Source organism: Haliotis cracherodii, unplaced genomic scaffold (assembly GCF_022045235.1).
Source record: "Haliotis cracherodii isolate W230 unplaced genomic scaffold, xgHalCrac1.p SCAF_14, whole genome shotgun sequence".
Taxonomy (NCBI): domain Eukaryota; kingdom Metazoa; phylum Mollusca; class Gastropoda; order Lepetellida; family Haliotidae; genus Haliotis; species Haliotis cracherodii.
Window position 1 is genome coordinate 7,341,332 of NW_027266269.1, and position 22,916 is coordinate 7,364,247.

The window sequence follows — 22,916 nt, forward strand, 5'->3', positions numbered from 1 at the left end:
ATGTGAGCGACTTAATTGACTGATGGTATCACTGCAGCTACAACACCAGCGCAGAGACATCAAAGCCTTTTATTCAAAGCGGATACATGGATGAAATTTAACGTGGCATCAGCATTATTTCAGCCATCTAGCGAAGCGGATACGTAGGCACAGTGTACATGTTTGTTTGAATTTTGTTAAATTGTATTGACAATATATTTCAATGTATTTATATTATCATATATGTAATACGTAATAGTGTCAGGTTTGTATTGTCACATACAGTCTTTGCATATTTCCTCCCAGATAAATAAATTACTTTTTTTTTATCCGGCATGAGGGTTAAAGTACTGTAAAATTATTGTCCCCGTGTGAGGATATCGTAAGTCCCCGTTATTCAAAGAATATTTATATCTACTACGTTTTTAATCGTAGAATTTTTGTCATTTTAATTGCGGCTAATCTTACATTACAATCACCAGCGACTGACAGGATGGTGTAAATCCTGCTGGGGTCCATGCAGGCAGCAAAGGTACTGTAAGTCCCCATGGACTCCAGTGTGGTGATCTACCTTCAGTGGCTGGCGATCTATAGCTCCTTTTTATCTTGTATTGTTACGTATGAAGTTATATATAAATGATTATCAGCTAGTTTTAAATAAAATCTGTATTTTGAATATAGTACTTTTTCTCGTCACGATATGGCTGAAATAATGCCGATGTGACGGTAAATTTTAACTATCCGGCATGACTTTTAAATGATGCTAAAAGCAGGTAAACCTCATCTCATTTTTTCACAAAAATTCATAGTGTTGGCCGGTTGGTTAACCCCCCACTCAGCAATATTCCAGCTATATCACGGTGGTCTGTAAATAATCGAGTCTGGACCAGACAATCCAGTGATTAATGTCATAGGCATCGATCCACGCAACTTGGTTTCGTTGCACCAGATCGATGGTTACGTGTCGTATTGTGTATGTGTCAGATTCGAGATCGTGTTTTGGGGACACGATGACATTCATCAATAATGCGAGCCAGACCACGTGATGCTGTTAGTCGTCTCTTATCACTAGCATCGGTTGCTGTGAGCAATTCTAACCAGGATCTTCATGGGGGCATTCTAACACTACACTTAATTATTGACTTTCTATAAAGTTGTGATGTAAGATACACACGGGTAAGCACAGCAACAGATGCTGCAGTCGTTTGCGGATATTCAAACAACAGGTGATTTTCATGTCCACAGGGAAAGTTGTTCTTGGTAAGTTTTTCCACTTTTACTAATAATTTCACCCTTTGGTCCAGTTTGCGAATATTAGACGTGAAACGATCTATGATCGTGGTTCGAATTCTACATTCGACCTGATTATGATTATTTGTATCATACCATCCTCGATTGTCCAGGGTATAATATCTCCATTCTATTACGGTATATACCTTTGACTCATCTATGCAGATTCTGTATAAGAATATAGGTTCCCAGCAATCTGATAATGTTTGTCCTAAGAGGCAGCTAAATGGTGACTTGGTTGACTGCATGTCATCGGAACGCAATTGCGTGGAGCGGTGCTCATGACCTCAATCACTGGATTGTCTGGTCCGGGCTCAATTATTTACAGACCGTCCGCCATACAGCTGGAATATTGCTGAGAGCGGCGTTAAACAACAAACAAACAAACAATCTATCGAGGAGGGCGTGTTGTCACATCCCATTCATCCTGAGAGGGGAAGGTCCGGGGTTCGATCCCCCGACCGCGTCATACCAAAAGACGTTAAAAGATGGTACTTGTTGTTACCCTGTCTGGCGCTCGGCATTAAGGGGCTAAAACAAGGACTGGTCGGCTCGGAGTCAGTATACTGTGTCTGAGTGGGGTATTCATGTTAAACTGCGGCATGGTATCTCAGTGAGCTACCACTATAAATCGGCATCATTCCGGACTAGTACAAGCAGCCACACATACATATACATGCACATCGCTATATAAGTGCAATAATCTTGGACGCGACGTTTAACCCAAATTCACCACACCCCCTTAAGTCTGTACCAGGATAGCCCGTCCACACAGTTGTTAGATGTTTGTAAGACACCAGAAACGTCTTGTTATTAGGTCCTCCAGCAACTATGCTTGTCTTAATGTATCGGCTGGTCTGGCTTCGTTGCTTGGTTTATTACATATCTATTTAATTCCTATTTCAACGGTTGCATGTAATCAAGAAAATTATTTTTTTAAATAGTTTTTTTCTGTGGCACTGTTAAATCAACGGTTTGGCAAGTCTGCATCCAGTCCCTGTTCTTATATATCAACATTTTTTGATGGTGACAGACCTTAATGTGTTTTGCTAAAAAAGACCTTGTTTTAGGGTAGATATTTAAGAAGACTGTTATGTTTCTGTTCATATCACCGAAATATTAGGAAAGACAGAAAATACAGACAGTGCTTTATGTTTATTTGTCAGTCTGTGGCAACTCGTGTCTCCAGGATATCTGAAATGATAATGAATGGGTAGAAGAATAAGAAATATGGCAATTTGTACTCCAAGACAAAATTTATCTGGTCATGTTGATATTGATTACATTATGAATTTTCAGATACGCATAAGCTAACACGTCTCTCTTTATTCTTTGATTTTTTTAAGTGTTCGGGTGTTTATTAGGGCAACATAAGCTTTAAATATGTCAAGTATGCATTCTGCCCGTCAATGAAATGACCGCTTATTCTCTTATTAGAAAGAAAGGCCCGTGGAGATCTGGGGGAGATTAGGTCTTCAGCATACCATGCTTGTCGTAAGAGGGGACTGACGGGATCAGGCGGTCAGGCTCGCTGACTTGGTTGATGCATGTCATCGTATCCCAATTGCGTGAAGACCCGTGAAGATTCCGGGTAGAATAGGTCTTCAGCATCCAATCCTTGCCGTAAAAGGTTACTATGCTTGTCGTAAAATGCGCCCAACGGGATCTGATCCCAATTGCGTGGATCGATGCTCATGATATCAATATTCGATTATTTACAGATCGCCGTTATGTAGCTGGAACATTGCTGAGTGCGGCGTTAAACCACAAAGAAATAAACTTTATCCCTCACCATGCACACTGACCACGCCGACTTTGTGTAAGAGTTGGAGGTGAGGGAGGGAGGCTTAGGTGTACATAAACCAACTAGTTTTGTTCCACTTCAACATTTGCCATTAGCTATACCAACAAAGACATTGAAAGCCATGGTAACAAGGAACCAAGTTCCAGGTTGACAACATGAAGTGTACTCACTGAGGATGGATCGTCAGTCCAGGCTACGTCCAAGTTGTTGCAACACCTGCTGTCTACAGTGACACTGGTTGCTGTTCTGCGAGAGAGTAGCTACGGAATATTGAAAAGAAGAGAATTACTGACTTTCATTACTGATGAAAGAGTCATCACCTATTTCCAATTGGTTGGTTTGTTGTTTAACGCCGCACTCAGCAGTTTTCCAGCTATATGACGGTGATCTGTATCTAATCGAGTCTGGACCAGATAACCCAGTGATTGATATCACGAGCATCAATCCACGCAATTGGGATCGATGACATGCATCAACCAAGTCAGCAAGCCTGACCACCCGATCCCGCTAGTCGCCTTTTACGACAAGCATAGTCACCTTTCACAGCAAGCATGTGTTGCTGAAGACCTATTCTAACCTAATCCATTCATATAATTTTTACTTTTACTTTTACCTCCAATGGATTCTGTTTCGACATACTAAGGTGTCCATATACATCAGACAGGCCTATGCACAAATACAGCAAATGTTGTCACAAAATTACTCTTGCCTTACGACCCGTGAAGTTCCGGTGTAGAATAGGTCTTCCTTCAGTTACCCATGCCTGCCCTAAAAGGCGACTTGTAAGAGGCAACTAACGGGAGCGGGTGGTCGTTGCTCGCTGACTTGGCTGATGCATGTCATCGTATGCTAACTGCGTGGACCGATGCTCATAGCGTCAAACACTGGATTGTCTGGTCCAGACTCGATTATTTACAGACCGCCGTTATATAGCTGGAATATTTCTGCATGCGGCGTAAAGCAACCAGCAAGCCAGCATAATACAACTCGATTCTAACTTAAGGGACTTTTTTTTATTATATCGCAACCTGTTCCCTCCTAAAATATGTTTGTAACAAATTTCACAAAGCAAAAGAGAACATCTGCATCACTTAAACAATATAAACTAACTCGCTACACTTACATGCTCGTTTAGCAGCATCATACAGCTCTTCTTTGGCAACCATCCCGCCACCTGTAAATATTATGCTTTAGTCGAAACTTGCTTTTGGACAAGTTAAGGCCAGAACAATAAGCAACTTGAATTATAAATACTCGTATCTTGTTTCGCATTGTTCGCACTTTAATATTGACACCATCTCCCCCCCCCCCCCCCCCCCCCCTCCCACACACACACACACACACTCCACCCCAAATACGTACATCGGTATTTTAGACACATCTCAGTAAAGCGAATTGTGTCTCATCAGACTACACAGCCACTTAGCCTTTTTATATGAATGTATGAGACAGAGTACACTTTTATCAGATAACTAGATTCATATACTACTACATATCATTGCTGAAGTATCAGGTAATACTCGCGTTTCTGCATCAACTCTTCCAGGAGTGGGTCGCTTTCGTTAACATCGAGAATCGTGGCAACGTCACGTCTACCCAGTGTCTTTGCCTTCAACTTGAAAATCAGGTCCAGAAGTTCCTTGATGGTTGCGCCGCAGTTGCAGTTGATGGTGTTGATAGGCTGGCTGTGCTGTATCACGACCCTGCGACGCCCCCCCCACCACCAACCGTCACTCTCGGGCATCAGCATCACCAGGACCAGCAGCAGGACCAGGGCGTGGCTCAGTCGCAACATCGTGTTTGACGCTAAACTCGCAATAAGTTTTGGATTAGAGACATTTAGTTTGTTTGTTTTACAACTTCGCACTATACAGATCCCCTCCCCCCCCCCCCCCCCCCCCGCCCCTCTCTCTCTCTCTCTCTCACACACACACACGCGCGCGCGTGCGCACATCGAACTAGATAGTTTATGGACACACACACACACACACACGCACGCACGCACGCACACACGCGCGCGCATTGGTCAAGTAGTATAGGTAATGGGGGTTCTGGACCACTTCCACTGGAGCCGGATTCATATACCTATACTGCTACTACAGGTAGCATTTTTTATGTGTAAATGATTATGCGATTCAACGATAGTCATGAGATTAAACTAAATTGACCACCACCTGGAGTCTATGATATAAATTTTTATAGGTAATGGGGGTTCTGGCTCACTTCCACTGGAGCGGGATTCATATACCTATACTGCTACTACAGATGGAATTTTTTATGCCAAAATGATTATGCAATTCAACGATAGTCATGGCTCTAGCTCACCAATACCTGGGTCCAATCATTGCTTTAGATGAGTCTAAATGGTAATAAAAATATTCTTCATTATTTTTATCGATAAAGCAATATTCAACATTTTTATTAAGTTCTTCGTTCATTTTACTAGGAGACCAGACTATATAACTACACTCTTTTTGTAAATTGATAAGAAACAATTGATTACCGTATTTGGTTGGTTTGACATCACTGATATAATAAAAAACCTTGTGGTAATTCTCTCCATTTAATAGTTTTTTCCATTATTATATATTTATGTAAGCATTTGTCTAAATGTAATCACACGATAGTAAGCAATTTATTTTTAATCTCCAACCAGTTCTTTGGTTTTGGCACGGAATAATTGACGCGCTTGTTGCTTCCCCTGTTCTATGAATTTTTTTTTATCGTCTTCGCTAATACCACTGGTCTTATGAGATTTTGATCGAATCTCCTGCTTCATGGCATTGTATTTGGTGAGTTCCGACAGCACTAAATGAAACTCATCCTCGGATATCTTACAATCGGCCATTGCTGTCGAAATATGATCCTCAATGCTGTTCAACTTTGCTTCGGCGAGTATTCGAATACTATCGTGTTTTGTTGCTTTCTTTTGTAACCTACGAGAAATGAATTTTATCGCTATTCCTGCCAGTCCCGAGACTCCGGCGGTTATTTCCATGCCGAGCACGATAGGCGCGGCGATTATAGTTGATAGTAAACCGACACCGGCTACACCGAGTCCCATGCCAGCCACTACAAGAGCGGTGTCAACTCCGTCCAGAGCATTCACGGCTCTGCGATACTTTTTATACAATCCAAGCCTCAACTCCCTATCCTTTTCTATTCGATGTTTTATGTCGCTTATTTGATGTAATCGAAATTCATCAACAGTTTCCATCTTTTCATTGAGCGCTGGATATAAACTCATAGTGTATATTACGAATATATAATAGTCTTTAATTGGTCTTGCTTAAATGTTTTGAGAGTATACATCAACCTTATCAAATGTATATTATACGGCAAGAATATCTTAGAAAGAGAAATTCTGTCACTTTTAATAATTTGAACCCCCTCGAGGGTTGTAACGGGTGATGCTCCGACATGAATAATACTGCAACGTTGACGCTCGTGTTTCTTGAGCCATTTAATCGATAGACCTGGTAATATTTCGAAGGCATCTATCGTGTTATCGTGTAAGTGTAAAGCGTATAACTTACCATTGGTACCGGGTTTACCGAATCCTTCTGTGTCTCCGAGATCGGAAAGCGCAATTGTATTACATTGTCTTATCGTTCCAGGGCCTGATGCATCAACCATTATTTATAATATGGAGTGTTACACTTAAGTATCCTATATGTACAGGTTGGTGTTTTACATCTAATACAGAAATTTTGAGGCCTGAAATAATACCCCGCTTTAATTTTTTATATTGTAATGTTGAAAAAGATTCCGTTCTACCGCTATTATATTTTTCATCTTTCACTGGAACACTTCTGAGTAGAGTTGAAGGACTTTCTTGTTGAATATTATCCGTTGTACTTATTTCATCAAGATGGATGCACAACTCTTTATAGGGAACTAAATCGGGTAAATTGAGTCCCTGATCTGATGTCTTGATTACTGTTATTTCTCTTCCCCATCCAAGTGTGTATGCTAAGTTCCTGTAAAGCTTTACATCCTTTTTTCCAGAGTTTAAAATCAGTAACCCATTTGACTCATTTTGTGTTAGACTAATTCCATTAGGCTTAAAAAATTCATCATTGAGTGAGCATACGCTGTAATACCCATCAGGTATAATGTATTTTTGACCATTTATTTCTGTCTCATTATTATAACCTCTCGTAGCATTTATATTGGTCCACCGTGGGTAATACGTTACATTGCATAGAGCTACTTCGAGTTGTCCATCCGAGTTATCGATAGTACGAAGCAGTTGAATAGACTGACCATTTGTTATTCCCAGGAGTGTAACATACATATCAAATATACAATGATACTATATCATAACTTAAATATGGAATCAACCATTATTTATAATATGGAGTGTTACACTTAAGTATCCTATATGTACAGGTTGATGTTTTACATCTAATACAGAAATTTTGAGGCCTGAAATAATACCACGCTTCAATTTTTTATATTGTAATAACGAGAAAGATTCCGTTCTACCGATATTGTATTTTTCATCTTTCACTGTAACACTTCTGAGCAGAGTTGAAGGACTTTCTTGTTGAATATTATCCGTCGTGCTGATTTGATCAAGATGAATGAACAAATCTTTATAGGGAACAAAATCAGGTACGTTATTCGTCGTTGCAATCACTGTTGGGTCGCGTGGTAATGTTATTGCCCGATTAAATCCAAGTGTGTATGCTAAGTTCTCACCAATAAGTATATTTATGTTTCCATTGGTGATTTTCACTGTCCCAGTCGCCTCATTTTGTGTGATACTAATTTTAATAGTATTAAAAAATTCATCATTAGAATTAAAATATTCATCATTGAGTCATGAACGGCATGAACTTGTCTCAATATGGAATGTTTGAAATCTGCAAACACCAAAAGGCATTTCATTAGAAAATGTTAACAGCAAACAAGAGAAAGAATTACACAGTTATGAGGGATAGACCATCATTACACGTAGTCGATGAAGTGTCAATATCGAGTATCACCTCCCCTTGCATCAATGACGGCCTGACAACGTCGAGATATGCTGTCAATAAGCACCCGGATGTTCCCAATGGGAAGGTTGTTCCACTCTTCCACGAGGGCATGTCCGAGCTCTGCCAAAGTCGTGGGTTGTGCTCTACGGCGTGAAAGGGCAACCTGCAGCATGTTCAATCGGGTTCAAGTCCGGCGAGCGCGCTGGCCAATCCATGCGGACAATTGTCTCCTGCTCAAGGTACTGCTCAACCACCCTGGCGCGATGAGGACGGGCGTTATCATCCATCAGGATGAACTCAGGGCCAACAGCACCAGCGTAGGGTCTGACGTACACATTGAGGATCTCATCCCGGTACCTCACCCCCGTCATTGTTCCTCTCTCCAGGACATGAAGATCTGTCCTTCCATCTCTGTTGATTCCACCCCAGACCATGATGGAACCACCACCATAACGGTCATGTTCACTGATGTTGGCATCATGGAAACGTTCACGTTGTCGTCGCCACACCCGCTGCCTCCTGTCTGTAAAGTCCAAACAATACCTGGACTCATCGGTGAACAGAACTGGAACCCAATCGTTCCGTGTCCAAGTGACATGATCTTCAGCCCATTCCAATCGCTCCCGCCCGTGTCGAACAGTCAGGGGGATTCGGACACATGCCCTTCTCGAGTAGAGACCTGCATTGTGAAGACGATTCCGTATCGACTGAGTGGACATATTCACCCCCGAGGCGTTCAGGAGGTCGTTACGTAGGCTGGTTGCTGTCCAGAAGTGATGACGTCGTGCCTGAAGAGCCACAAAATGATCTTGGCGTTGGGTTGTCGACCTCTGACGACCACCCCCATGTCGGTGTGCTGCTGTACCAAAATTGTGCTGTCGGGACCAGGCCCTGCTTACAATGCTCTGGCTGACGTTTAGTGCATTGGCAACGTCACGTTGTGAATAGCCAGCATCAAGCATTCCAATACATCTGGCAGTTGTTCTGTCGTCAGGCGACGCCTTACACGTTGAGGGGGCATTGCATAGATAAACGTAGTGTAAACACTCAATTGAGTTTAAAGTTTCAGAATGAATCAGACACCGTTGCCTGATTGGAAATCGTGCAATGGTAGCAAAAGCATGAACTGTGATGTGAAACGCATTTCCCATGGCATGAAATGCACGTGCAAGTGTGTTGGAGACGTTTTTGATTTCACTTGAACACAATATTGCCAGTTATGCAGTTATTTTGTTTTTTTATTAAGAAATATATCTACGATCCTTATCAAATTTTGAGTAGTATATTTTGGTCATCTATTACAAATATCTCATTATTTCCTCTCGCAGCACTTATATTGGTCCACCGTGGGTAATACGTTACATCGCATAGAGCTACTTCGAGTTGTCCATCCGAGTTATCGATAGTATGAAGCAGTTCAATAGACTGGCCATTTGTTATTCCAGGTAGTGTAACATACATATTAAATATACAATGATACTATATCATAACTTAAATATGAAATCGAGATACATTACTAATCAATTGATTATAGTAACTGCCTCTGGTGCTGAATTTTTAGTTAAATTCCCCGATATCTTTAAAAAATACAGAGTCACGGCAACTAGCGATAAAATGGTACACGATTGGTTTCACAATCCGATGCAGTTTTGGCAGAATCAGTTAAACTTTGCCGTATGGTGTGCCACAACGGGATGTGGCGTATCTCTTTACGCTCCAGGATTTGAATTGAATAAGTCTGTTATGTCATTTCACGTGTACTATCAGATTAGACGTATACTTAAAGAAATTAGTGCTCCATTACCGCATGATCGAGCGTGGAATTCCACAAATAATAATTATGATAGGTCCGCGTATGAGCGTATTTGTCAGGAATTTAATGTTTCTACGAGTAAAGATTGGCGTATTAAAGGAGCAAACCATGGTCTAGGTGTTCCTTACACAGAGGAAAATAAATCCGTCAAAGAAGAAAGCGATTATGTATATAAAGTACTTAATAAACTTCCAGTTAATTTTGGTAAGTTGTATAGCACCAGCAAACTTTACGCAAGAATATATGATCATTGGCATAAAACCGGTGATTGGTATAAAGGCTGGGAACTTTATAGTAACGATTGGAGAGGTGATATTATGAGTTTTAAGAGAGGTTTAATTTATATTGTTACAAAATTTATACAAATGAATGATACCGCAGACGCTTGGAATGAATTTCTTAATGATAAAACGGAAAATAATTTTACTAACCCAGGATTTGTAAGAGTTAATGAATCGATAAGAACTTAGGTATGGGCAATTCTCGGTGCGCAATCGCAAACACGAACGTCCATTATCGGTTCTGGGACGGCGCTCGATGCGCAAAAACAGTTTGTCGCAAACGTGGAGGACGCCATTAATTCGCCAGTTGACATACCATCGTCTATAAAGCGTTTTCAAGATGCATTACAGTACGCTCAATCCAAAGTGGACTTCGTTTATGCGCCGGGACTATACATGTCTCCGAGTAATATGGAACTTAAGATCGGTCAAGTGATAGGCTATAATAATAAAATTGTTATCGCTACCGATCAACAAAAACCAGGTATAAATTCAGATATGAACGTCGAATTAATAACGCAAATGATCACGGGTGAAAAGGGAATAGTCAAGCCACAGTCACCACATGTTTCACAAACATCTACTGATGCACAAGTGTCACCGCATATTGCGGCTAAAAATCAACAACATATCGATGAAAAAACAGCGCTTGTAGTGGGTGGAGTCTCGGTTGGTTTACTCATGATTTGGTTAAATAGTTCTTAGCGAATACGTACAACAGCCCTGTAATTGCTACGATCAACCCCCACAAGTTTTGACTAAGCCAAGTGGTGGTCTTAGCTAATAAAATCAATAGCCAGGAAACAACACTACCTATTATACCGGGAAGTGCAGCCGCGGCTTTCTCAGCGAGGTTTCCCAGTGCTGAACCTAATGCTTTTAAATGCTTTTTTATCCACTCTCTTATACCGTTTTTATCGTTAGGCGGTGTACTACCACCTGTACCACCACCTGTTAACGAGAGAGTCAAAGTCGATATAATAAATCCCAACGCGGTTAAAATACTGGCAATTGTTAGTCCCTGTTCTCTGAACAATGTTTTAATTTTATCGGCCAGTGTAGTATCATCGTTGAGGACTTGATCGATAGTTTCTCGAATACGACTGATTTGCGAACGAAGTGCCTTTCTATTACTGGAAGCTGCTTCGAGGCGGGCCAATCTTTCGTCTTCTAAGTTACGCAATCTTTCCGCTACGCGGCGTCTACTGAATTCATCGCCCGCCTGTTCAAGTTTTGTTTTCTCTTGAGCTATATGCTTGTCGATTTCGGATAGCTTGGCCATATTATTGATGAGTTCTCCCCGCATTGTTCGCATTGCCTTGTCAAGACCTCGTAATTCCCTAATACTGAACTCTGATACCTGTAACGTGGAATTATCGTAATAGGTATCTAAGATTTCTCCGAGTCCGTCCGAGGCCACCACCGAGGCTGCTTCCAAATCATCTGTATTAACGAGTTCTTTCCTCATAGTCTGAAGAGCCTTAGTAGTCTTCGCGGGAAGTCGTCCGTATTCTACAAAACCTAATTTATCACGAACAAACTCGCGGCTATGTTTACCGGCTATAGTAGACAAGGCTAGGGGCTTACGAGAACTATAATGCATAAGATCAATATGCGGAGAGTCACGCACTCGCAATGTTCCTTTACTATCTAGCATAAACTTTGAATATTCACGACCTATTGGGATAACATAATTTTTATCTTCTTTTAATGTATCGTAATAATCATCAACGGCTGATTGTAAAAGGGCATCATTTACGGTTGGGTTCATAAAGCTGGTTTCATCAGTACCCTCTTCGATGGTACTAGTATCAGTTATGTTATCAAGATCAAAGTCATTATGTTCAAAATTACTCATTTTTATATTAAACATAGGGTACATGTTTTCAATATAACAATGTCTTTCGCAATACGGACGCAAGTTAAACCCACAACGTAGACTTCGAGATCCATTAGGGGTCAAGGCAATTCGTCAGTCTGTTACTATAACTAATAACCCTAGTACCATCGATCAGAATCAAACGCTTCTGGTTCGCTTTCCTAATCTCGGCGCACACGATGTGTTAGTTCCGGGAACTGTCCGACTAGCATTTACGATTGTTTTGACTTCTACCGACGTTAACAGGGAGCCCGTTCAGAACTTAGGTCGTGCTATCGTTAAGAAAATCGCCATTAAAATTAGCGGTAATGAGGTTTTGAGTATCGACGATTGCGATGTATACTATTGTTACATGGATCTCTGGAGAACTGATAAAGAGCGGGAAAACTTACAGTACCAAAGAATTTGTAATAAGAACACATTGAGACTGCGCGTAGATGCTTCTAGTGGTGATGGTACTGTCGTAAAAGATCAGGCCGTTGCCGACGCATTAGGTAACAGATTCTATATTCCCCTACACTTTGAATTACTAGATTCCCACATGCCCTTTTATCAAGCATCCCTAGGCGATAGGTTAGAATACGAACTCACTTTTAATGACTACGGTAGAGTAATCAGAGCTGCTGAAGATGCTAGCTATTCCATTGACAATATCTCGCTCGAGTACGATATGATAACGGATCCTGAATTAGCCAGACAAATTCATAACCAGTATTCGGGAAGTTTAGCCATTTTGTACGATCGAGTGCTGCGACATCGAAAGATCACGAGGGACAAAAAAGATACGTTGTGGAATATCAATCTAAACGTCCCCACGAGGTCGTTGAAGGGTATTTTAATGTTGTTCGAGGACCCCTCCGATGCGTTTAAAAGAAATACTGAGAAGTTCTACAATCCCAAGATTACGAAAGTAGAATTGACTATCGAGGGCGTTCCTAATCAACTATATAGCCAAGGAATGCTAGCGTATCACCAGTGGGATGAGATTAAAAAACTTCCTTCTATAAAATGTTCTCCGGAAGTTAACGCGGTCGTGAAAGATCTGTCTCTCGGGAGTGTATCGATGGGTGAATACCTCACCTTGAAGTCCGCGCTATGGCTCGACATGCGAACAACGGACGATGACCAATTACACGGTAGTGGGAGGAGAATAGAAAATGCTAGCGAGGGTGTCACCATGCAGATAACGAAGCTCCAGGAATCGGCTGGTAAATTAAACATATATTTGTACGTGATTATGGATGCGCAACTTAATATACAGAATGGGAGATTCGTGCAAGCAATCTATTAATAATCTTTTACCTAAAGATCCGCACTGCGCGATCATATGCGGGCAAACGGGCTGCGGAAAAACACATTTATTCTAGATATTTTAGAAAGTCATTATCGGGACGTTTTCGATCATATTATTATTCTGTGCCCGACTATAAGCGTAAAATTGATAACATGACCGACGAAGAGATTAAAAAACTGTACGCGCGTTACGAGTCTAGACTGGGAGCTACCATGACTAAAACGATAGGGTCGTCTATATTACAACTATACACAGTCGTAGCTAGTACGTTTCTCCCCATCCCGGCAGAACATCGCATGTATTTATGCGAATCTCTAGAGAAAGACCCATTCATCGAACACGCTATAAGCTCAGTGAGCTGTGAGTTTTATCATAGATTCGGAATGTTCTTAGCTCCGTTCACCACAGCTTTAATAACGGCTAGGTATTGTCAATTTAAACATACGTGCCCACTTAATAATATAAATGGAGACTCAACAGATTGCGGAAACACAACAGGTGACACCACAACAGATTGCGCAACCACAACAGACTGCGGAAACGGAACCACATGTGAATGAGGATGCACCACAAGTGAATGAGAAAACAAAAAAACAACCCAGAGTTACTAAGAATCCTTTGAAAATAGCCGCAGGAAGAAAGGGAGGGCTGGCGCGCAAAGCAAAATTAATAAATAATTCAAATCCGATTAAAACATGGGCACTAGTAGGAGTTGCTGGTATAGCGGCTGTATGGTTCTTTTATAAGACCGGAGAAGAGAAAACGTCACCCCCGCCGCAACAACAAGTTCAATTAGAGGTTAGTCCTCATATAATGCTATAAGAAGCATGACTACTCCAGTTACAGACGGTAAAATGTTGGTAAACGCGACGTATCATTCAGCGGTGGTCACCGGCTTGGCCATTGGCTATGCCCGTATGGCTAAAATGATTACTAAAGCCACACCTCCCAAGCTAGATTTTAATGGATTTGATATAGGTATGATGGTTCTGGATATTGGATTAGCAATGGCAACGAAGGATATGCTGATGGGTGGCTGAAGACCTGTTCTAACAAATACTCTTTATGAATTTAGATGTTGACCAGTAGTATAGGTAATGGGGGTTCTGGACCACTTCCACTGGAGCCAGATTCATATACCTATACTGCTACTACAGATGGAATTTTTTATGCCAAAATGATTATGCGATTTAACGATAGTCATGAGTTGTATTAAACGAAACATCAATATTAATTAATAATGAATAAAATTTACTATAGCCCACGAGGATATTGGAAAGGTGTAGGAGCAATAAAAAAATTAGCCACCGCGGCAAAGGTATCTAAAGATGTGGCCAAGGATTGGTTAAAGAAACAAGCGTTGTGGCAAATATATTTACCGGCACCGCATTATATACCGAGGAAGAAATTTGATATTTTTACGACGAATGAAGTTCATCAGGCTGACCTCTTGTTTCTTCCTCACGATAAGGTAAAACGCAAAACGTATAAATACGCTTTAACAGTAGTGGATGTGGCTAGTCGATACAAAGAGGCTGAGCCATTAACCTCGAAAGATTCAACAGAAGAAGCTAATGCACTGAGTCGCATATATAAACGCGGACCGCTAAAATGGCCTAAGCTATTTCAAGTAGATCCCGGTCGAGAGTTTATGGGATCGGTAACTAAACTTTTAACAAATCACGACGTCAAAATCGTCCGTGGTGAAAGAGAGGCCCACCGTAGTCAAGCTATCATTGAAAGATTTAACCGGACATTAGCGGAACGTTTGTTTGGCTATCAGTATGGGATCGAAATGAAATCCGAATGATTGAGATCAACCGAATGGGTGACACGATTATCAGCGGTTGTATCAGCGCTGAATAATGAAGTAACGAGATTAATAGGGAAGAAACCATCCGATGCTATTAAAATGAAATCCGTGACTTCCGAATCTTCAGCACCGAGGAGAGGCAAAGAACGAAAACTTCCGGATAGAGTAAGGGTAAGATATTTATACCAGCCCGGTGAACTAGAAGGAGGCCTACGTCGCGCAACTGATCCCATATGGTCCCTTAAGACGTATAACATTAGTCGATTGGTTACGAAAGAAGGAGAGCCTATTCTTTATTATCTTCAAGATGGACTGGGTAGGGCATTTGTACGAGAAGAGTTGTTCATAGTTCCCGACGGTACGGTATTACCACCATAACCATAAGCATAGGTAGTTACACCATCATTATCAATCCATCTCTTTGTATCTAAGGGGGATAATGATGTCTTGTTCATTCTTAATCCATATATCCTATGATCGTAACTTCTTAAAGAGTTCATCTCGTGTTTGAACGTTCTACCGTTGAATAATGATTCTTTATACTGTTCGTGTTTGATATGCTTTTTTACAACATACTTCTTAACACCCTTAGCTTTTCTTATCTCCCCATTATCGGACTTCTTTATAGAATACATCTTAGGTCTTAATCCTACATACTCCGCTATAGGGGTCCCAGCACATTCATCCTTCATCTTACCTAACACCTTTTTATTTACAACGCTGTGCAGTGGATTATCTTTAGGGTAATCGCTCGTGTCGTACATATCTATTTTTTCTGCCATATCTTTATACACATCCTCGGTTTTTATTTCCATCAACAAAGAATCTGTGTCGGTATATAACACCTCGCATCTATCGCCGTATTGCTTCTTAAGTTCGTTGTAATAAAAGTCATACATTAAGTGTTTTGACAAGTCGAGAATACTCATACCGACGTACACCGGTCTGTTGAATTTTATATTACTTTTCTGCATATGCAACGCGGCTAAGTCGTTATCGAATATCTTGCTTCTGTTAAAAGCCGGACTGGCTATAAGTTTCCTGAGTCTTTCTTCCTCATTAGATCTGACTAATTTAACATCAACACGCTTCCTTAGATTCTCCATAGTTTTACCGAATACCGAGTTATTCATGAGCTTATATAGATTCTTTTCGAAATCACAGGTGGCTATTTTTCTTAAATCTGTGTTCAGCCTTATATAGGGCTCCATCCAAGGGCTTTGATCGAACTTTAGAACTCTGTGTATTTTCTTTAGTTTCATACCTAACGATAGATACAACTGGAGATTTCTGTAGTGAACTATATATTTTGTCTTATCCATCAAATTTGGTACGAGTTTTTCTACGTTAGCTAACCTACTATTACCCATCAAGGACCGTTGATATTCCGACATCCAATCTTTATTAACCATTAATCTTTCGGGAGCTAGTGGATAACTGTTATGATCTTTATGTAACGAACTCGGATATTCCAAGTCAACTTCTAGTATGTACCCTTTATTCTCATCATTATTATCGATATCATCGACCCACTCAAAACCACCCGTGGGTAAAGGTTGACTCAAAGCCCATCCGTACAAATTGTTAGCGTCGAGATATAATATGTGCGTGTCGGGTTTACTCGGATCGTATCCTTCCACTAATTTATTATTAGCCTTAGAATACCTTTTCGCTGCCATCGATATACCCCCTCTTAATCCTTTCTCAATAAACAAGTGCATATCGTAATCTGTGAGTAATTTTAGTTCTACGCCGGTCTTCTTCAACAATGCATCCCACGATAGTCCGGGACTGGAATAGTACCATGCCGGCTCCAAGCCGTATTGTTTTAAACACGTCTTTCTAAATATCTCGAATATATCGGCGAGTAACAGTACATCGGTTTTTAAGTACAGATTGTGATAATCGCCTAAATTCTTACAACCTAATTTATCCCAGACCGTCAGAGCGTGTTCATAATCGGCATCTGTTATTCTAGATTCCGTTAAGTTACTATAGAATGATTCGAGGGTTGGTAATTCAGTTTCTTCGAATCATTCTATAGTAACTTAACGGAATCTAGAATAACAGATGCCGATTATGAACACGCTCTGACGGTCTGGGATAAATTAGGTTGTAAGAATTTAGGCGATTATCACAATCTGTACTTAAAAACCGATGTACTGTTACTCGCCGATATATTCGAGATATTTAGAAAGACGTGTTTAAAACAATACGGCTTGGACCCGGCATGGTACTATTCCAGTCCCGGACTATCGTGGGATGCATTGTTGAAGAAGACCGGCGTAGAACTAAAATTACTCACAGATTACGATATGCACTTGTTTATTGAGAAAGGATTAAGAGGGGGTATATCGATGGCAGCGAAAAGGTATTCTAAGGCTAATAATAAATTAGTGGAAGGATACGATCCGAGTAAACCCGACACGCACATATTATATCTCGACGCTAACAATTTGTACGGATGGGCTTTGAGTCAACCTTTACCCACGGGTGGTTTTGAGTGGGTCGATGATATCGATAATAATGATGAGAATAAAGGGTACATACTAGAAGTTGACTTGGAATATCCGAGTTCGTTACATAAAGATCATAACAGTTATCCACTAGCTCCCGAAAGATTAATGGTTAATAAAGATTGGATGTCGGAATATCAACGGTCCTTGATGGGTAATAGTAGGTTAGCTAACGTAGAAAAACTCGTACCAAATTTGATGGATAAGACAAAATATATAGTTCACTACAGAAATCTCCAGTTGTATCTATCGTTAGGTATGAAACTAAAGAAAATACACAGAGTTCTAAAGTTCGATCAAAGCCCTTGGATGGAGCCCTATATAAGGCTGAACACAGATTTAAGAAAAATAGCCACCTGTGATTTCGAAAAGAATCTATATAAGCTCATGAATAACTCGGTATTCGGTAAAACTATGGAGAATCTAAGGAAGCGTGTTGATGTTAAATTAGTCAGATCTAATGAGGAAGAAAGACTCAGGAAACTTATAGCCAGTCCGGCTTTTAACAGAAGCAAGATATTCGATAACGACTTAGCCGCTTTGCATATGCAGAAAAGTAATATAAAATTCAACAGACCGGTGTACGTCGGTATGAGTATTCTCGACTTGTCAAAACACTTAATGTATGACTTTTATTACAACGAACTTAAGAAGCAATACGGCGATAGATGCGAGGTGTTATATACCGACACAGATTCTTTGTTGATGGAAATAAAAACCGAGGATGTGTATAAAGATATGGCAGAAAAAATAGATATGTACGACACGAGCGATTACCCTAAAGATAATCCACTGCACAGCGTTGTAAATAAAAAGGTGTTAGGTAAGATGAAGGATGAATGTGCTGGGACCCCTATAGCGGAGTATGTAGGATTAAGACCTAAGATGTATTCTATAAAGAAGTCCGATAATGGGGAGATAAGAAAAGCTAAGGGTGTTAAGAAGTATGTTGTAAAAAAGCATATCAAACACGAACAGTATAAAGAATCATTATTCAACGGTAGAACGTTCAAACACGAGATGAACTCTTTAAGAAGTTACGATCATAGGATATATGGATTAAGAATGAACAAGACATCATTATCCCCCTTAGATACAAAGAGATGGATTGATAATGATGGTGTAACTACCTATGCTTATGGTTATGGTGGTAATACCGTACCGTCGGGAACTATGAACAACTCTTCTCGTACAAATGCCCTACCCAGTCCATCTTGAAGATAATAAAGAATAGGCTCTCCTTCTTTCGTAACCAATCGACTAATGTTATACGTCTTAAGGGACCATATGGGATCAGTTGCGCGACGTAGGCCTCCTTCTAGTTCACCGGGCTGGTATAAATATCTTACCCTTACTCTATCCGGAAGTTTTCGTTCTTTGCCTCTCCTCGGTGCTGAAGATTCGGAAGTCACGGATTTCATTTTAATAGCATCGGATGGTTTCTTCCCTATTAATCTCGTTACTTCATTATTCAGCGCTGATACAACCGCTGATAATCGTGTCACCCATTCGGTTGATCTCAATCATTCGGATCTCATTTCGATCCCATACTGATAGCCAAACAAACGTTCCGCTAATGTCCGGTTAAATCTTTCAATGATAGCTTGACTACGGTGGGCCTCTCTTTCACCACGGACGATTTTGACGTCGTGATTTGTTAAAAGTTTAGTTACCGATCCCATAAACTCTCGACCGGGATCTACTTGAAATAGCTTAGGCCATTTTAGCGGTCCGCGTTTATATATGCGACTCAGTGCATTAGCTACTTCTGTTGAATCTTTCGAGGTTAATGGCTCAGCCTCTTTGTATCGACTAGCCACATCCACTACTGTTAAAGCGTATTTATACGTTTTGCGTTTTACCTTATCGTGAGGAAGAAACAAGAGGTCAGCCTGATGAACTTCATTCGTCGTAAAAATATCAAATTTCTTCCTCGGTATATAATGCGGTGCCGGTAAATATATTTGCCACAACGCTTGTTTCTTTAACCAATCCTTGGCCACATCTTTAGATACCTTTGCCGCGGTGGCTAATTTTTTTATTGCTCCTACACCTTTCCAATATCCTCGTGGGCTATAGTAAATTTTATTCATTATTAATTAATATTGATGTTTCGTTTAATACAACTCATGACTATCGTTAAATCGCATAATCATTTTGGCATAAAAAATTCCATCTGTAGTAGCAGTATAGGTATATGAATCTGGCTCCAGTGGAAGTGGTCCAGAACCCCCATTACCTATACTACTGGTCAACATCTAAATTCATAAAGAGTATTTGTTAGAACAGGTCTTCAGCCACCCATCTCTCCGTAAAAGGCGACTATGCTTGTCGCAAGAGGCGACTAACGGGATCGGGTGGCCAGGCTCGATGACTTGGTTGATACATGTCATCGTGTCCCAATGGCGTGGATCGATGCTCATGATGTCAATCACAGGATTGTCTGGTCCAGACTCAATTATTTAGAGACCGCCATCATATATCTGGAATATTTCTGAGTACGGCGTTAAACAACAATCAAATCAAAAAGTGTAACAGGGTATAGGTTCTAAATAAATAAATATACACATACAGGTTCAGATTTAACAAGAAAGAAGTGACAATTGACCCCCCCAAAAAAAACAACAACAACAACCCAACCCCCCCCCCCCCCCCCCCCCCCGCCCCCAAACAAACAAAAAACAAAAAACAAACAAACCTCCCATGTTACCAGTGTTCGCTACGAGTAAGCAGATCACCATGAACACCTTAGAATGAAAATTTGATTGAGGAGTTACATATGAAGAATTATCAAAAGGACCAAAAATTGTTGATATAAAAACACATAAAAATGGAACAATATCATATAAGAAAATCAATAAATTAATAATTTCCATCAAGCCTTAACAGATATGGATAAGAATTCATAAATTCAAACTAACACAAAGCACATATACTTATGATGATCTACATGTGTGGAAACAATTTTGGAAAATATATTAGCTATACAAAACCAGTCATCAAAATTTCTAAATTCCTTCATGTTTCCATGAAAACAGCAAAAGAGAAAACTTTCAGAATCTTATAAAAGATAAAAAACAATCATAGTGGTTAATGTAGCAAGTTTGCTGAAGCTAGGATACATAATATTGTAAACATGGATCGTGCAGAAACTCTACCCAAAATTTATGTTTCACCATGATTCCGGCAAACGGTAAAAATAAAAAAAATCAGAATCTTCAAACTAGCAAAAGGCACAAGTATTCATTGCGGTAAATGTGTGTAGCAAGTTTGATGAAGCTAGGATGCATGGTTAAAAAGATATGGGCCGTACAAAACACCCACCCTAAAAGTTTAAGTTTCTAATGTTTCCATAGAAACGGCAAAAATTAAACAATTCAGAATCTTCAAACTATCAAAAGGCACAAGTACTCATTGCGGTAAATGTGTGTAGCAAGTTTGATGAAGCTAGGATGCATAGTTAAAAAGATATGGGCCGTACAAAACACCCACCCTAAAAGTTTAAGTTTCTAATGTTTCCATGGAAACGACAAAAAAATAAAAAGTTCAGAATCTTCAAACTAGCAAAAGGCACAAGTACTCATTGTGGTTAATGTGTATAGAAAGTTTGGTGAAGCTAGGGTGCATGGTTAAAAAGTTATGGGTCGTACAAAACACCCATCACAAAAGTTTTAGTTTCTAATGCTTCCATGGAAACAGCAAAAATAAAAAAGTTCAGAATCTTCAAACTAGCAAAAGGCACAAGTACTCATTGTGATAAATGTGTATAGAAAGTTTGGTGAAGCTAGGGTGCATGGTTAAAAAGTTATGGGCTGTACAAAACACCCACCCTAAAAGTTTAAGTTTCTAATGTTTCCATGGAAACAGCAAAAATAAAAAAGTTCAGAATCTTCAAACTAGCAAAAGGCACAAGTACTCATTGTGGTAAATGTCTGTAGAAAGTGTGGTGAAGCTACGGTGCATGGTTAAAAAGTTATGGGCCATACAAAGGCTCAGATGGAAGGACGGACGGAACGCTAGATACCACCGATTTACTTCCTAAACGAGGGTATAACAATACGCGTTTTTAGTCCGTGTTTTGAAGATTGATGACATACCGTGCCAAGAACATATTGTACGGGGTAACCAGAATTATATATATATGTCATCAGACAGAAGAAACGTGTACAATACCGCACATGCATCATACGTAGATTAAAATCCACTTTCAAAATCAAGTTAAGTTGATTAAAACGGGAGGACAAAAACCATACATTTTCTAAAACTGACATCAAGCCGCGCACAACCGCAAGCAGACAAACGCATATCTCATAGGCAACATAGTATTAATCCCTTCCCTCCCGGCCAAATTTGGCATTTTTCCTAGGTTTTTAATGTTCGCATATTTACATTGTAATGTAAACAAGTTAGCTTTTCGTTTCTCATCTGGACAAAGTTTGGTAAATCAATTCTTCTTGCATCACACTTTAACATTCCATTATAAGTACATATTCATATGTGTTCATTAGCAATATATGTGACGTAAAGCATTAACTCATTAGCAATATAAGTAAACGCGGAGGTCGTGGCTGGCTTAACAGGGTTCTCATAAACTGTAAGTTGAGCCTCAACGTACTAACTGTAGGACGGAAACAATGTAACTGCATGTCTGTGTACTGCATAATACAGATTGTCGTAATTCCTGCCTATATTGTTATGTAATAATGCTGCGTCCATATTTTGCCACTCTATAAGCATCATATTATCTTTTGTATTATTTCATTCACACTTAATCATTTGTGTATAGGATAAATAATAGTGGTGAAGGAACACAGCCCTGTGTAGCCCCAGTAGATGTTTTTACTGTGGATGAAGCAATAGAGTGCCAAAACATATTGTAACCCAGGTCCCCAAAGTGTAATCTCATAATACATAAAATAGCATCTTACGACAAGCATACAGTAACTCCTGCGAGTTAATCAGAGGACACGCCGAGGACCCGGGTTCGATTCCCGACATGGGTACAATGTGTGAAGCCCATTTCTGTGTCCCCGCCGGGATATTGCTGGAATATTGCTAAAAGCGGTGTTAAACCAAACTCAGTCAGCAGTAATCAGAGGAGTGAATTTCCAACATCGGAAGAATAAAGGCGATACTTACTCTACTTCTTCGGTCTGCTGTGCGGCTTCCTGCTGGAGTCTTCCCTTCCTGCTGGGGCTGCCTGTCATTTATACCATCCTGATGCTGTGGATGTCGCAGCATTGGCTGAAGGGGTGTCATTTGATG

At 40.2% G+C, this 22,916-nt stretch overlaps 1 long non-coding RNA gene across 1 annotated transcript; it reads right to left on the bottom strand.

The window, feature by feature from the left end:
* Positions 1–2,412: 2,412 nt before the first annotated feature.
* Positions 2,413–3,327, bottom strand: LOC139460997 (uncharacterized). The gene is made up of 2 exons (XR_011652863.1): positions 3,244–3,327; positions 2,413–2,463 (listed from the first exon to the last, which is right to left on the bottom strand). It is a non-coding gene; the product is annotated as an uncharacterized lncRNA (long non-coding RNA).
* Positions 3,328–22,916: the final 19,589 nt, after the last annotated feature.